The sequence below is a fragment of the Schistocerca americana genome, chromosome 3 (genome assembly GCF_021461395.2).
Source record: "Schistocerca americana isolate TAMUIC-IGC-003095 chromosome 3, iqSchAmer2.1, whole genome shotgun sequence".
In the NCBI taxonomy this organism is placed as follows: Eukaryota; Metazoa; Arthropoda; class Insecta; order Orthoptera; family Acrididae; genus Schistocerca; species Schistocerca americana.
Window position 1 is genome coordinate 882,672,622 of NC_060121.1, and position 18,317 is coordinate 882,690,938.

Consider the following 18,317-nt stretch of genomic DNA (forward strand, 5'->3'; position numbering starts at 1 on the left):
TTTGTGAAAGGTATAGGTTAATGTTAGTCAGGGCCATTCTTTTGTAGGGATTATTGAAAGTCAGATTGCGTTGCGCTAAAAACACTGTGTGTCAGTTTAAGCCCAGGCACGTATATAATTTTTCAAAAGGGGACATTTCAGATGGCGACCCTGCCGGGATACCTCACTGGAATCTACTGATTTTTTCTTGTAGTTTGTGTAATTAGTGTAGCTTTTGTTTATTGCTAGCACATAATTATAGAGAGAATTTCCTTTGTAGTTGTAGTTTTTCATTGTTGTACAGTAAAACAGTTGTGGCATGCATGTAGATTTGCAGCAAGTATTTCGCAGCTGCGCTTGCAATTAACTAGATATTATTTTCAGTGCTATGTTAATATGTTTTCTTATTTTTGCTCTTCAAATTGTGTTTTTCTGTGTTGTCGTGTGAAATATTGTGACAGAAATGGCGTGTGAAAAACGTATTACTAGGCACCAAAGTAAACTGAGAAATGACAGTGAAGACGAAAGCGGTGTGTTAGCGCCACCGTGTAATGAATTAACTAATGTTCAACATAGTAATTTGGCAATTGTGCATAGGGAAATGGAGTGGGCGGCAAACAATGGCGTAGGCAGTGAAACAATTAGTGAACAGGGAAGCATTATCGATCGAACGCTCGGCAACAGCTCGCCTCAGGAATCCGAAATGACAGGACACAATTTTGCAAATACTGTAGATTCAAGTTTTGAGTCCTCACCGTTTTCTCAAATAAATCAAGACACATTTTCTGCTTGTCAAAATGTGAATGTTGCTGGTGCAAATGCACTGCCGAAAACTGTAGAGTAACAGATTCCAGACACTAATGCATTGTTATTACAGCTAATGCAACAAAAAGAACAAAATCAGAGACAAACACAGCAAAAGCTTCAAAAGTTAGACACAATGGAACAACACCAGAGACAAACACAGCAAAAGCTTCAAAAGTTAGACACAATGGAACAAAATCTTCAAAAGTTAGACACAATGGAACAACACCAGAGACAAACACAGCAACAGTTAGACGTAATGGAACAAAATCTTCAAAAGTTAGACACCACACATGAACAAACACGTGAAGATTTAACTACTGAGTTACATAAAATCGAATCGAAATGTCAAAAAGTCTGTAATGACGTAAAAACACAAATTTGTGAGCATTTCCAACCTATTTTTTCGCGTCATGAAAATGCATTACAGAATCACGAAGCAAGCTAAAATTGACTCAGTTGCATCTACCAATTCGGTTATGCAACTTGCAAAAACTCAGGAAAACTTAAAGGACACAGTAGAAAGACACATGGAGGAAATTAGTTCATTATCAGAGAAAGTAGTTGAACTTCCGGATCAGCTAAATAATTTATCTGCAAAGGTAGATGATAATCTGAATGACACAAAACCGGTAGTCTTTAATGACACAGAAGAGTGCGAACAAATTAGGAAATTCAAACAAAATCAGAATCAAATTAATACGCAACACCAAAGAGAAATCCGGGAAGTACAAGATCAGCTGACACAAGTAATACAAAAATTACATATTTCAGAGGACACTCGCGCTCCAACACAGGAAGAGGGACTTAGAAATACGGAACAACCACAAAATAATAACACAGGACACTTCGGAAATTATGAAAGAAATTGGCAAGGCACACCGAATTTTAAGATGGAACCGCCGAAACGACGTAACAATGACCGACATGTGACTCGCCTGCTTGATGATTTTGACTATAAGCTGTTCATTACTACACGTAAATTCAAAGCATTTAAGAATTCTGGCAACGACATTCATCCACAAGCATGGCTTCATCAATTCTCTCATTGTTTTCCTCCCAACTGGTTATTGGAGCACAGGTTAGAATTTATGTGTGGCTACTTGGAGAATGAACCAGCTGCGAGAATGCGATCGGTCATTCACGATTGTCACAGTGAAGGAGAATTTTACCATGCCTTCCTCTCAGCATATTGGTCTCAAGCTACACAAGACCGAGTAAAACATAGCATCATAATGATGAAACATTTCGAACAATCTGAATTTTCCAGTCTTGTCAAATATTTTGAAGACATGTTGCACAAGAATCAGTATCTGTCAAACCCATACAGCCCCTCAGAACTCATCCACATTTGCTTAATCAAACTGCCTGAATATTTACGACATATTATTTTAGCAGGACGTTGCAAAGACGACGTTGAAGCTTTTCAGGGACTCTTACAAGAATTAGAAATTGACACAGACAGTCACGGGATGCGAAAACAGGAAAACAATCACTACAGGTCACATCCGTCACAATTCCGCGATGACAGAAACAATAACTGGACACGACACGTCTATGCTTACAATGCAAATCGTGACCAAAACAGATACCACCCATATGACAACCACTGGTTACAATAGTTACAGAGAAAGATCGCATTTCCGTAGTAATGAATATGACAGATTACCATAGAAACAGACAATGTGGGAACAAAAACAATTATTATCAAGGGAGACAGAATAACTGTAGACGCAACAGTCCAGCGCGCAGTTATGATTCAGGGAGAAATTCTCCACCATGTGACCGACAAGAAAGAAACTATGGAATCTACCGACATGACGACAGACGATATGATCGTAACGACAGACCTGAAGTGCATCAGAACTGGCGGGATTCAAATAGAGCAGGGCCCTCTCGACAAGGTGAATTTGTAGAAGTTAGGTCTCCAAATCCCAATAACGGCGCACGCCAACAAAGAAACAGACAATGACTCACACCGCAGGCAGCCACCTGCGCCGGCCGACTCAGGGAAAAATAGCATACACGCTAACCTTGAGAAAAATTGCAGTATTCTTTACCGACGTATACCACATGATAATTGCGTTGAAGTTGAAACTTTGCGTACTAGGAAGAGTAAAGGTTTACACCACATTTCACATGTAAAACCGTTTATCGAAAGATAATCTGCTTTTTATCTTTGTCTTTGCCATAAAACTTTTCACTTCACATTTCTAGTATGCATTGTCAGACTTAGAAACTGTTACCATGCAACAATGTTTGAAGTTAAATATCCAATCAAGAACCAAGAGAACTTATTTAAACAGAAATTACGAATGCATTGTTATAGTGAACAGACATCACAGTGTTATTGTGTGTGTACATTCTTGCTTGTTAGTTGCACGATTACGTAACGACTATAAGGCTTACATGCTTAGAACATATACTGGTACTGCTAATGAGATTTTAATGCAACATTTTGGTTTACTTGAAAATACCTTCTGGATTTAAAGTACTTTCAGTGAGATACCAGATGACACAGTGGTTAGTTTATGTGACAGCTACACGATTTTATCACGACGCTACTAATGAGTGACAATATACAATGTTGCTTTTGCAGTGTTTCTGTTTTATGTCTGCACAGTTTTTCTGTATTATTCTGGAAAGTAAAACATGTTTTAGTAGTAACTTTTGTGGTATAGCTACAATGAGACTGCCTTTTCCGTAGTACAACAATACATTACAGCACAGTAGTTTCATCATCATGGCAATAAGCGTAATAACTAAGATATCTATACGCAAAGTATTTCAATTTAGTTTATCATGAGGTAAGTACATTGGCTTCTGCAGAACTTAGCTTTCAGAGGATGATAACTACGACACTTCCACAGAGATTATCTTACAACAACACGCACAGTTTAGCGCTACAGTACACGTATTTGGTTGATTAATTTTGTACTTAAATCATTTATTTTTAAAGATATTTGAAGTACAATGATACAAAGGTTTTCCGTGGTACATTCATTCCATTGCTGTAATCTGTAACACCTGAGGGTATAATTACGTTAATCCTCAGGGGGGTATACGCTTACTTTGTGTACCATGTGTTTGGCAAGCACAAGGAGCCCTAGCTAATATGATATTTGCTTATACAACTTTACACATTGGTACCATATTTCTCTAACACACAAATTACACAGCTATCTGATCATTTAACTGAGAGATAAACATTTTTTTTGCTACATCAGTGACACATGTTTACGCAATTACACAGTTGAGTAACTTCAAACTTATGAAATTGTATTTTGTCTGTACTTTGTGAACTTTTCATATTTTTCGGAACCATTGTGATACTATGAGAGCTTTGAATGATGTATTTGGTATGGGATCATGATTTTTAAAGTACGTTGGAGGTAGATGACACTATTGAAATAAGGAGAGAATTTTTTTTGGTTTTGACATTATTGCAGAAAGCTACGACGTTTTTGAGATTTGACTGAGGTGTTATGATGTTATTATTATGATGGCTATGTCTGTTATGCTGTTGCGGTATGTTTATGATCAATAAGCTGATGCTATATGAGTTATTTGAGTATGCTACGTATTTGTTATGATGAAATATTGAAGAAGTGTCGACGAATAAGGTAAGGAATAATGAGTAGTGTGTAGGGACTCTGATTTGTGGTAAAGGATGTTGGAAACCAAGAATCGTACTTTAAGAGTTATGAAATGTATGTAAATGCGTGAATGTATTACAATGCCGACGAAAATTTTTTGGACTCTGTTATATCAATAGGATTTTGTTTCTACAGATTTGTAATGCAAATTCTCAATCTGTAGAATTTTTTTATATGAGACTGTCACTGTAATGCAAACTGGTGTCGTAAATACTTCAGTAAGAAAGTTAAATGACCACCTTCACGTAATGAGTCATGGGCACCCAGCTGCACGACAGTCGCCTGGAGAAAAAGCCATTAGTGTGTGCCTTTTCAGAGGCACAGGTAGAAAAAAAAGGGGAGGCCATTATCCTCGCTATTGACATTCCATTTTAGAAAGCATTGCAAATACGACACGCTCAAACTTGAAAACATATGATTATACTGTGGAGCTCTTAATTTATGATATATAATAAAATGCCTAATGAAACAATGAGAAACATTTCACGGCTATTGTCTCGCTAGTTGAGAGAAATGCCATATGGCTTGCTTTATGTATTTATTTACTCATTTTGTTTAATATCTAGTTTCTAGCTGCACTGCAGCATTGGTTAAAATAGAATTTTATAGATGTACTAATATAAATATTTTCTGTCTACAGATACAGTAAATACTAATTTTGTAATATACTTCCCAAAAAATGAGGGAGCACAAAGACATTTCCCTTTACAGGAACTGCATACATAATTTAGTTTTCAAGTACTTGGTAATTTTTATGGTAGAATAAGTTGTGGTGCACCACTTTAATTACATAGACATTAAGATGTGAATATACATTTCCCTTGTCTACATTGTTGTCTTTAGTGTAATATTTTTTTCTGCTAGAGCTATGTCATGTTTAGATATAAGTTGTTTCATTTGTGTTACGCTGCTAAGCCAGTTTACTACTGATTTATTTTTCTTGTTTGCTGCTCATTGCCTTATATTAGTTGTAATACTGTTGCTTACTTTGTCAATTTGAATTTTTTTATCATTGTTGTTTGTGTTAATTGTTTTGTGCTGCTGCATTGCCTCATTCCTTAGTTTCGCATCTGAGCTCAGTAGATTTAAGTTAGCTTAAGATGGGGTAGGCTATATGAGAGAACGAGTTGTGATGAATTGGAAGAAATGCATTGAGAAGCTATAAGAAAATGGTTTGGCCAAAAAAATATTTTGAACCAAAAAAGTAGGGTTTAGGGACAACAGATTTAGGTAGGATTTTCTTGGAAATAAATGATGAGGTAAGATAATGGTAAATAAATAATGAGGTAAGAAATGTGTGAACATATAAATACAGAAAGCATGCTTGGATAGAATTTTTTTGGTGGAAACAAATGTTGAAATAAGAGGAAAGATACATGGAATGAAGTTTTGGGGTGGACTACAGTACCAAATGTCACACTGAAAACAAACCCTGCCCTGAATTTTTGTGTTATTACACTATGTGAATTTGTGTTTTTCCTGTCTTAATGTGTTTAGCTAATAAGAGTTATGTTGTAGAATTTTTCTGATATGTTATTTACTTTGTAAGGATGTTTAGACATTATTTATTCTGTTTTGTTTTAATGCTCATGTGTGAAGTTGATGTTTCAATAATTATTCTGTTCTTTTATGTATGTACTCATGTCATAATTCCTGTAACACTGATGTATATGTTATTTCGATTCTTTTGTAAAGCCTGTGCTACAAATGTTATCTGTATTGTTATGTTCTTTAATGATGTATTTTGCACCTTTGTAATTATATTCTTATGTTATAAAATTGTAATTGACATGAGTTCATCATATTATTAACTTGTGAGTTCCATTTCACTGCACACGTTTCTGTTGGTCATAGTATATGGACAATATGTAGGAACTGATAGTGTTTGCACGTGTGTTAATAATTCAGCAAGGGACTGGATAACAGCATTGCTGGTTCTAAGGACAATTCCAAAAACTTTGTGAGTGCACAAGTGGTGGTTGATGGACTTGCTATATTCTCCGCAAGACTCTTCGATGGTGATTGTGCACCTGCACAGTCGCAACAGATGGCTGCTGGCCATCTCTACAAGGACTACAGTGGGTCTGCACCTTTGATGACCCACCAGTACCATTATTTCTACAAGGACTGCAGTGGGTCTGCACCTTTCATGACCCACCAATACCATTATTTCTACAAGGACTGCAGTGGGTCTCCACCTCTGGTGGCCCACCAATACCATACTCTCTACCAGGACTACAGTGGCTCTACTATGTGATGACCTACCTACCAATATTCTTCAAAACTTCGAATGACTCTGCTGTGGGTTTGCTCTGTTGTGACCCGTTACCTGTCTGCATGTCGAGAGTCAGCATTGTCTTTCCGTTGGAAGGACAACACTTCTTCTTCAAGACTGCATGGAAATCCACTACTTCCTTGTGCATTTTCTTTTACTGCTCAGACTTTGAGAAAAACACTGCAATTTTACTGTGATGAATGATTAGGACTGCCCTTATGGACTGTGAGAAAATTTTAGCTTTTGACCAACATTGTATCAATAAGTGTGCATTTGATATCTTTGTTGTTGTAATTATGAAAATTTTTATCAAATCATTATTGGCCACTGCCCAAAAAATTTGTAAATTTTTTTGTGGGGAGCATGGGGGCTATGTAAGTAGGCTGTTTATGTTTTCTTATTGGCAACGTTACGTAGCGCTCTGTATGAAAATCACTGCCTGAGCTGTGTGCAGTCTGTGGCTAGTTTGCGTTGTTGTTGTCATTGTAGTGTTGGGCAGCTGGATGTGAACAGCGCGTAGCGTTGCGCAGTTGGAGGTGAGCCGCCAGCAGTGGTGGATGTGGGGAGAGAGATAGAGGAGTTTTGAAATTTGTAAGACAGGATGTCATGAACTGCTATATATATTATGACTATTATGGTAAATACATCATTTGTTCTCTATCAAAATCTTTCATTTGCTAACTATGCCTATCAGTAGTTAGTGGCTTCAGTAGTTAGAATCTTTTATTTAGCTGGCAGTAGTGGCGCTCGCTATATTGCAGTAGTTCGAGTAACGAAGATTTTTGTGAGATAAGTGATTTGTGAAAGGTATAGGTTAATGTTAGTCAGGGCCATTCTTTTGTAGGGATTATTGAAAGTCAGATTGCGTTGCGCTAAAAACATTGTGTGTCAGTTTAAGCCCAGTCACGTATATAATTTTTCAAAAGGGGACGTTTCACCTTTAGCGACTATAATAAAAATTTTATTAAGTCGAAACGTGTTTCGTTTTATTTTAAGGCATCTGTTGCAGTCACTGCAACAAAACGGTTTTTATTCTGTTTGCTAGGATCAAATTGTTATCATTACTGTTGGTTTTTCCTTTTTTGTTTTTTTGTTTTGCGTCTTACTTCTCTCTTAACGCTGTAATACACATGTGTTCGATTTTTGTACACACCACTTTCACTGACCCGACATGTATCTACGTTTCTCGTCGTTTCGAGGGGGGGGGGCAGGAACTCGCATAAATGACATTTTTTGAGACAAAACGGTTCCTTTCTAGGATGCAACAAACATCGGTCGTGCGGAACTGAGCTTGTTCTGTTTGTCTATTAAATTGGAACAAGTACAACATTGGTTTGAAGACTACTTCTCAGAATCAAGCACGCCACTGTCGATTGGAACACATCATCGTTGGTAAAAAAAATGTAAATATCGTGTGACTAGGGCCACCCGTCGGGTAGACCGTTCGCTGGGTGCAAGTTTTTCGATTTGACGCCACTTCGGCGAGTTGCGCGTCGATGGGGACGAAATGATGATGATTATCACAACACAACACCCAGTCCCAGATCAGAGAAAATCTCCGACCCAGCCGGGAATCAAACCCGGGCCCTTAGGATTTACATGGTGTCGCGCTGACCACTTTTTTTCCTTTTTTTCATTTTGTTCTTTTTTTATCGTTGTGTTTGGTCGTTGTGGACGTCACATGACATCCAGTCAAGTTCGTATGTTGATCCTTCCACTCAGATTTTTATTACAGAGGCCAACCAGCTCTCTGACCGAACACGCTGAGCTACCATGCCGGTTAAAGATTTAAAAAGATTTATTCAAGGAAACATTGTACTGGAAATGAGCGTTTCGCGACATTGGCCGGGAGGCCCCTTACGGGGCAGGTCCCGCCGCCTTGGTACAGGTCTTATTACATTCGACGCCACATTGGGCGACTTGCGCGCCGGATGGGGATGAAATAATAATGAAGACAACACATCACCCAGTCCCTGAGAGGAGAAAATCCCCGACCCAGCCGGGTCGTTTTCTCTTGTTGCATTTCGTCAGGGCGGTCGTCGCAAGACACCCATTTCAGTTCTTTGTTGATCCATTAACTCAGTATTTTATTACAGAGGGCAGTTAACCCTCTGACCGAACACGCTGAGTTACCATGCAATCCATTCAGCTATCGGGCCGGACACCACTCAGCTACCGGGGGCGGACTTAATCATTGGTGAAACTATGAAAGTACTGTCTGTGTAGACCAAAAATATGTGACAGAATCGTTACTGTTCAACGGTGTATCTGTCCTCTTAATTTTTAAGACTCTTTGACAGCAACACATTTCACTTTTCGCCTTTGTCAATTTACTTGAGACATCTTTCTTGCTTTGATCCTCCTGTTTAATCTTGTCTCCTAGGTAGGAGAATTCTGTTCCTTGTTCCCCTGCTGTGTTGTTCCCAGTTTTGATATTAAGCAAGTCGATATTTCCCTTCTACCATTACGCATCAACTTTCTCTTTGCTTTGTTTACACTCTATGTAAGTACTCGTATGCTGTTCATGCACTTCGACAAGTACTTAGCCTTCTGTACATCCAGCTTGAAGAGCAGTACTTCGTTTGCGGACCTGAAATGACGTTATATGACGTTGACACCGTTAGATGCTGTTTAAATTATTCATTGGTCTGCGTCCGGTTTCGGTCAAGGAACATTATCCAGCACCTATTGCACAAAACTCATGAATACAGAAAAATTTCAGGTGAAAACGGCGATCAAAGTTGTAGTAAAAATATATGCAGTACTTTAAAGGTTGCTTAATGGTATATATACATCAAAAAAGAATACGAGGTCAAAACTATATTATTTACAAATGAAGTTTAGCCAGTTAGAGGTAAACGTACAGAGTGCCAACTGTATCCAACCATGTAACGAATACAAAAAATAAAACGGTAAAGAATCGTGAACAATATTGTTATCTAAAAACATAGCTAACCTAGAAGTACGATAGGCCAACTGTAGTTCCAGTCAGCTGGTCTTCTGTATTATGATATTCCGAAAATTTTGAATATTTTTTATGTTTTTTAGTTCGATTAGTTCGCTCAGTGTGGAATTTCATCCTTTAGCGTAATGGGAGAAAATTCCCATTTCTTCCCTTATGTCCTTCCTCCCCCTTAAGTAAAACAATAATATTATTTTCAGATTACCAACAGTCCTGTCGGAGGAACATCCACAACTGAGCATTATACCAGAGGTCAAAAATACGTCAACAGTTGTAAGGTTCTTTTATTTAGCACACGACCGGTTTCAGGCTCTTATACGGCCATCTTCAGGTGCTGTGACCCCGAGCGCCGCGGTGGACGAGTTATGCTCTGAGCTCGTTGGTAGCACACCGCGTCTTGTAATCGTCGACCTTGGAGCTTAGGTCACAGTACCAAGTTACGGCACCTGAAAAAGGTCGTTTAAGAGCCCGAAACCAGTCGTATGCTAAATAAGAGAACCTTACAACTGTAGCGGTATTTTCAACCTCTGGTATTTTCAGATTAATCCGCTACATGCTTTTCATCACTCAAATGTGGATCTCTTTTGCCAGAGCTACAGTGTTCTTTCTACCGGGTCCAATGTAACATTTTTCCGGGCGGGAAGGAGCGCCTGGTCCCCGGCACGTATCCGTCCGGCAGACTTGTGTCGAGGTCCGGTAAACCAGCCAGTCTTTGGATGGTTTTTAGGCGGTTTTCCATGTGCTGTGGCGAATGCGGGCTGGTTCCCCTTATTCCGCCTCAGTTACACTATGTCGACAATTCCTGCGCAAACATGTTCTCCACGTACGCGTACACTACCATTACTCTACCACACAAACATAGGGGTTACACTCGTCTGGTGTGAGACGTTCCCTGGGGGGTCCACCGGGGGCCGAAATGCACAATAACCCTGAAAGAGTGGTTCGGTGTGGGGCGGCAGAGGGGTGAAGTGAACTGCGGTAGTCGTCGTGGGGCTGCGGACCACTGCAGCTGCGGCTGCAGCGGGGACGGAGCCTCTCCGTCGTTTCTAGGTCCCCGGTTAACATACAATACAATGTAACATTTACCACAATAGTTGCTCTGCACATTATACATGCTCGACTGGTGGTAGTGGGGTATCCAGTCACATTTATGTCCTATATTGGACTGATAGATATTTTCAGCCTGAAAATCTACTTTGGCTCCTGCTTTACGAAATATGTGGTTAATCTAGTTTGCCTGAAATATGATAAGATGACATGCCCGCATTTTGGTTTGTATTTTATCTCTACGTTTATTAACGTTGTTCCTCTCCTACTTATCTTCTAACCTGTATTTTTCTTTTCTCTAATAATTTCACTAGCTATTTCAGGATTGTAGCCATTTTCCATGGCTGTGCGTCTCAGTGTATTCAGTTTGATTGCTGTGTTCTTATCACATTGTGGTTAAGCGGATTAATCTGTCTAACATAAGACGAAAAACGCTTTTTATGTGTGACGGCAGAACGAGATATTGTGGATTATTCCATCAGAAATGGTCTGCTTCCGCAAAACATTAAATGTATGAGTCCCATTTTCATATATGGACCTCAGGGAATAGCTGTACAATTTTTTCACTTTATGCATAAGAACCAAATTCCATTTCCAATGAACAAACTGAAATAAAACAAAAATATGTTGTAAATTTTCCGGATACCTTACTACAAATGGCCAACTGACTTGGCCGGCCGGGGTGGCAGAGCGGTTCTAGGCGCTACAGTCTGGAACCACGCGACCGCTACGGTCGCAGGTTCGAATCCTGTCTCAGGCATGGATGTGTGTGATGTCCTTAGGTTAGTTAGGTTTAAGTAGTTATAAGTTCTAGGAGATTGATAACCTCAGAGCCATTTGAACCATTGTTTTGAGTCAACTGACTTGACTCTGTGACACGTCAAACTTAGTGATGTTTTACAATAACAATTGTTTGCACATTCTATTTCAGTGCAGCAAGGGCTATGAGAAAAACAGAGTCAATTCTTTAAAGGAGCTTTTGAGATTTGGTCATCGCCTGCCGCTTTGCCCTGTTCAGTTCTTGAAGCTGCAACCAGGAGCGCATATGGTGCCAAAGCCAAGTTTAACACACAAGTGGTCATAAAAGTCTAAAAAGAATGTCAGGCATTGAAATTTATTAAAGAACTGAATTAAAAGCTTAGATACAAACGACTGGTTAGCTATCACAATGTCTCTAGTACCTGGCTATGCTTCGCAGTTGATAAATAGGTACTGGAATTGGATATATCCTGATCTCCTCCAACCCCTCTTTTTGTCCATCTCGTCCTCCTCCTCCTCCCCCCTCTTCTGTCCATCATCTCCTCCCCCTCTCTCTGTTCATCTCCTCCTCTCCCTCTTTTTGTCCACTTCTCCTTCTTCCCCTCCTCTGTTCATCACTTCTTCCCCCTCTCCCTCCATTCCTCCCCGGTCACTCCATCTCCTCCACCTCCTCTTTCTCTGTCCATCTCCTCCTTCCCCATCTTTATATCCTTTTTCTCCACCCCTTCTCTGTCTGTCTCCTCTCCCCTCCCCCGCCCCTTCGCCCCTTTCTGTGACCTTGAGCCTTTTGGTTGTTCATGGTTGCAAAACCTTGATTGGCAATTAAAATGACTGTGTAAATTGGCTGGGATTGTTGTACACAGGGTATGAGAGGAGATATACCTACATGATCTGTGAGGATAATACTTCAGTGTGCCACGTAGTTTTAATATGCGTACGGATAAGACAACAAGGTTTCAGTCGATTCAGATGTTGTACTAGTATTCTAATCACAAGCTGATAAGCCATGAATACAAATTTCCTGTTGTGTGTTAAAACGGACTACAAGAAACGTACAAAATAACATACTGTTGTGTACACCATCTTTGTTTAAAATTTTATATAAAGGAAAAGAATATATATAAAGGAGAACAAATTTGTCTAATGGTGTAATTGGTTTGTTATCATAGTTAAAACTGACTGTGAGGTAGGAAACTAAGCTGCACATTTTGATAGCATAGCTTTTTCTTTGTTGCAGTCTGTTTTAAAATATATGCTAGAATCCAAAAATAAATTAACAGAAAACATTGTTCATGATTCTCTGTCGTTTTATTTTCTATTTTCCTTGGGTGATGGTATATAACTGGCACTCACTGCAACTACTTTTAATTGACTAAACAATATATATATATATATATATATATATATATATATATATATATATATATATATATATCTGGTGTACATAAAATCCGGGAACACTTTCGATTTTGCACATGTCTGAAAAAAATTTTTTTTGTCAGCTGCGTGAGATATTTTTACTGAAATGGTTCAAATGGCTCTGAGCACTTTGGGACTTAACATCTGAGGTCATCAGTCCCCTAGGACTTAGAACTGCTTAAACCTAACTGACCTAAGGACATCACACACATCCATGCCCAAGGCAGGATTCGAACCTGTGACCATAGCGGTCGCGCGGTTCCAGACTGAAGCACCTAGAACCGCTAGGCCACAACGGCCGGCTTTTTTTACTGAATTATATGTTTTAGAATGAGCTGATTTCAGAAGTAATGTCCATTTTTTCTATAACATAAGGTTTATTTGGAGATTCAAGCACAAAAAATTAGTAAAACCACTCGTTTATTCAAAATTATCAAACACAATATTTTTTTACAATAAATGAAACATTATTTTGGAACATATAGTAACAGTATTATACTTATTCATGTTGTTTTATAAAACCTTTTCTTCTTTTCCTTGATACTTCGCCGAGTCCTTTTCCGATTTCCATCTTTGATTTCCCACTTAAGCATCCAACAGTAGTCAGCAAGCATAGTGACATCCCATCTTTCTTGGTACCGTCTCTCGATACGAGGGCTGTGCCGAAAGTTATTAGCAGCCTGTAAACCGTAAGGCAGAGGACAATGGGGTTGTTTTCATTCGAAAGAGCGATGTTTTTCGACCTTGGGACGTGCGCGCGCAGCCCCTGGCTAGTGGTGATCCCCCCACAGCGCGGTAAGAAAGCACAGGCAGTGCTGAGTCAGAGACGGTGCATGATGGAGCTGTAGCGCCGCGACTTTCGCGCCATGAATTTTTACGATTATAAAAAGGGTTTAAGTGCCGAAGACTGCCATTCTTCTTTGCTGCGTGTTTTTGGTTAAGTTTCTCCTTCTAGGGCCACAGTTGGAAATTGGTTTCGCGAGTTTTCGAGGGGTTGGCAGTCAATTGAAGATGAACCTCATCCCGGTCGGCCAGCAACAGCTGTGACTCCTGAAAACATTGACGCTGTGAGGAAAATGATCAAAGAAGATCCACATCTTACATTTTGTGACATTGAAAGGACCCTAAATATTGGATCAACAGCAGCACAGACCATCGTTCATAGTCACTTAGGCCTTACTAAGAGATGTGCCCGTTGGGTGCCACATTCCCTGACAGAAAGCCAAAAGGAGGCGAGAGTGGACTGGTGTCGTTTCATGCTCGAAAAATTCAATGGAGGGAAGTCCCAAGACACCTACAATATCGTCACAGGTGATGAAACGTGGGTCTACCATTATGACCCTGAAACGAAGAGACAGTCTTCTGTGTGGTGCTTTCCAGGGGAGGAACCACCCACAAAATTCGACAAAGTCGGAGCTCTGGAAAAAAATGGTGGGAGCTTTTTTCACAAAGATCGGGCATCTCACCTCTGTGACCTTGGACACACGTCGTACAGTCAATGCTGAATGGTACGTGAACGATTGTCTTCCAAAAATCATCGCCACATGGAAGTCACAGCATTCAAAGTCCAAGAGTGGGCACCTTCTGCTGCATCACGACAATGCATCTGCACACAGGGCTGCCAGAACAATGGACTTTATGGAGAAGGAAAAAGTGCGAGTGTTACCCCATCCCCCTTATTCACCTGGCCTGGCCCCCTGTGACTTCTTTCTGTTCCCTAAGACTAAGGAAAAAATTTCTACAGCAACGGTTTTCATCAGACGCAGAGGCCATTGCAGCGTATGAGAGTGCACTAAGTGACATCCAAAAGAAGCTTGGACTGACACATTTTCTAAGTGGTTTCAGAAAATGGAAAAGTATACATGCTAATGGAGAGTATTTTGAAAAGTTGTAAACGTTTTCTTGTAAATAAATTTTTTTTCACATATTCTGCTAAAAACTTTCAGTATAGCCCTCGTATCATGGACATCCTGGTGAAACCGCTCCCACCGTCCTTCACTGTAAGCTCCCAGATTTTCAGGAAAACTGTCTATGTGGGAGTGTAAAAAATGAACCTTCAAGCTCATCTTGTAGCCTTGAGCTTCATATGCTGCTAGCATCTGCTGAACAATGGTTTTGTAGTCAGGATCCTTAGTATCTCCAAAAACGTTCGCACTACATCCTTGAATGATACCCAAGCTTCTTTTTCCTTCTCATTCATACTTTCCACAAAGAGGGTGTCGGTTAAAAGTTTTCTCCCTCTTTGAACTTTGCTTCTAACAGCTTCGAGAATTTTGTAAATAGATATTCAAAACAGTTCCCATCGTTTTGCAGCGATTTTACAAATTGTTTCATCAACCCCAATTTGATATGGAGAGGGGGCAACGAAAGCTTTTCTGGTGGTACCAAAGTAATATTGATAACATTTTTCTCTCCAGGTTTTAAAGTTTCTCAGGGTCGCTAATCACTTTTAGTCCAGTGCTGTTCTCTGGCTCTGCTATCCCACAAGTATAAAAGCATGGGTATTTCAGATAGCCTGCCTGCTGACCCGAAAGCATCGTGAGTATTTTGAAGTCCCCACAAACCATCCATTGATGGTCCTGATATTTGATTTTTTCCAGGATAATGGCCAAATCGTTATAGTTTTCGTCCATATCCACAGAATGTCCCATCGGAAGTGGTGCAGATTTATTTCCATTGTGCAATAATACTACTTTAAGACTAGTTTAGGATGAATCAATGAAAAGGCGCTATTCAGATGAGTCATACTGCATATCAAAGCAATGCATGAGTTCTTCCACATCATTGCAAAAAACTAAATTTCCTTCTCTTGAGAAAAACTAAATTTCCTTCTTTTGAGAAAAACTGGGTAAATTCTTTTTCTCGGTGTCTGTACCATGAAAATGAGGTGCCAGATGATAAAAGATTTTTATTTTTTAATCTGGAACCTAACAGTTCGGCTGCGTCTTTTGAAAGACCCAAATCTCTTACTAGATCATTGAACTCACTTTGAGAAAATAGTTGAGGCCTTTCATCTTTGTCTGAAGAAAAATCTGAGCTTGATTTACCCTGAGGAGGTAATGTAACTTCGTCCTCCATCTTACTCGGGTATTCATCTAAACTGGAAGGTGGCTGTGGGATAAGTATTCGAGCCATGGGGCACTGGACATATAGCTGAGTCAAGGTTAGGGTCACTTATGCTTCTTTGTTTTTTTTTAATTGAATCAATTTATGTCAACTGAACAGATGTAGCAATCAGTGGTATGGTTCTCTACTCAAGCCATATCATAGGAATTCCAATTCGAAATGCATTTTTCTTACCCTTAAACCACAAATGAAGATCTCCTTCACATCTTCTACACACCTTATGTGGAGCCCATGGTTTATCTTGATCACCAAGTTTTAATTTAAAGTAACCAAAATAAACTATTCTCACAAAATCACTTATTTTTCTCTGTTGACTTCTAATAGTGTATTCACCACAGATATAATAAGAACTGTTTGGAGAAATAAAACAACCTCTTGTAGCCATGACTAGACAGAAACAACAGCACTGTTCACTTGAATAACAATATTTCTACTGAGAGTTTCTCTTCATTTCATGCGAGATACAAATCGTCATTTGACTTGTCACAATATGATAGAACTGAACAATAAGATTGTTGGCATTTGCTTCTGGCGCCCAGGAGTTCAAGGTAAAACTTGAAAGTGGTAACAAATAATAGTTAACATTGAAATTTTTTTAAAATTTAAGTTCACTTTACCAATTATAATTGATATAATTTTTAATAATTATTAAATTAAAAAAACCACATAGGTTTATTACTAATGAACATAAATACTGCAATATACATAAAAACCTAGGTGATAGAATTTTTGTAATATTTTTTTCTGTTTTTGGGAGGTCAAAATCTATGAAAAATTGTTAAAAAAATCCTATGCAGTTTTATAGTGGCAGACCTGTGCTATTTATTGCACAAGAACTAAACATTGTACAGATGTCATACATATTGTATTTTGAAGAGAAACTCTGAAAGTTTTTTTACAGACATTCGGTACGCAAACCATGATTGACCCGTCAGATGTCAACATGGTAATCGAATTCTTGCCATACCCGTCCCAGCATGGCATCGTCACAGTCACTTCCCTATTCTCTCTCGGAGCTCTGCTACATCACGTAGTAGAGGCGGTACATACACCAGATCTTTTATGTCTAACCACAGAAAAAAGTCACACGGAGTAAGATCTGATTATTGCGGAGGCCATTTCATGGAACAGCTGTCTCCTGTAGCATGGCCGATCCACCGATGCGGCAGCTCCGTATTCAGGTAACCACGAACTTCACAATGAAAATGGGTTGGAGCCCCATCCTGCTGCAAGATGAACGGAGAGTCCGATTGCATTTGAGGCACTGGCCATTACTGCAACATGTCCAAGTAGGAATATCCAGTGACAGTGCTCTCGGTGAAGAAGAATGGCCCATACAGTTTTTGACGTGACAAGGCACAAAAAACATTTACCTTTGGGGAATCACGCACGACTTCAATCCATTCGTGTGGATGCTTGTACCCCATATTCGACAATTATGACTGTTCGCTTTCCCATTAGTGTGAAAAGTGGCTTCATCACTAAAAATTAAGCGATCAACAATGCCATCCCCATCCTCATTCAATTGTTGCAACTGTGAACAAAACTCAAAATGCTTGTCTTTGTCATCGTTATTGAGCTTCTGCACCAGCTCCAATTTGAATGGTTTCATAGACAGCTTCTGTCGCAGGACTTTCCACGCTGTCACTGGAGCCATTTCGAGTTCACGGGATGCTCAACGCACCAATTTTTTTGGACTCCTTATGAATGTCTCTCGTGTGCGCTCCACATTCACTTCACTCACACTGGGACGTTCGCTTCTCTTCACCGGGCACAAGCAACCCCGTCGTGACGAATTTGTTGTGCCAGTGATAAATTCCCTTCCTTGTTGGTGGCTTCTTACAGTACTGGATTTTAAACATCCGTTGAACAGCTGTAGCACACTTGTTTTTGTTGAACTCCAACACTGAAAGTTCGCTCTGCTCCTGAACTCGCCATGTTTGCAACTAGCGCTGACTATCGGCAAATTACCAAACCACGCTGTGGTGGTATACACGAAAAAGAAAACACTTTCAGGGTTCCTCTCCAAAATGTCATATGTATGATATCTGTACAATATAAAGGGTGTACCATTTATCTTGACCACCTTACATAACTGTTTGTCCAGATGCACATTACAAAATCTTTCAAGCAAATGTTCTTTAGCCGTCAGGGGGACATCAATCAACATGATTGCCTTCGTTGTAACTTTGTTTTTTACAAAGATACGAACAGCAGTATGGCTTTTTTAAATGGCACCCTGTATTTTTTATTCGGTAATTCATTTTGTCTCCTAAAGACCTATTCAAAA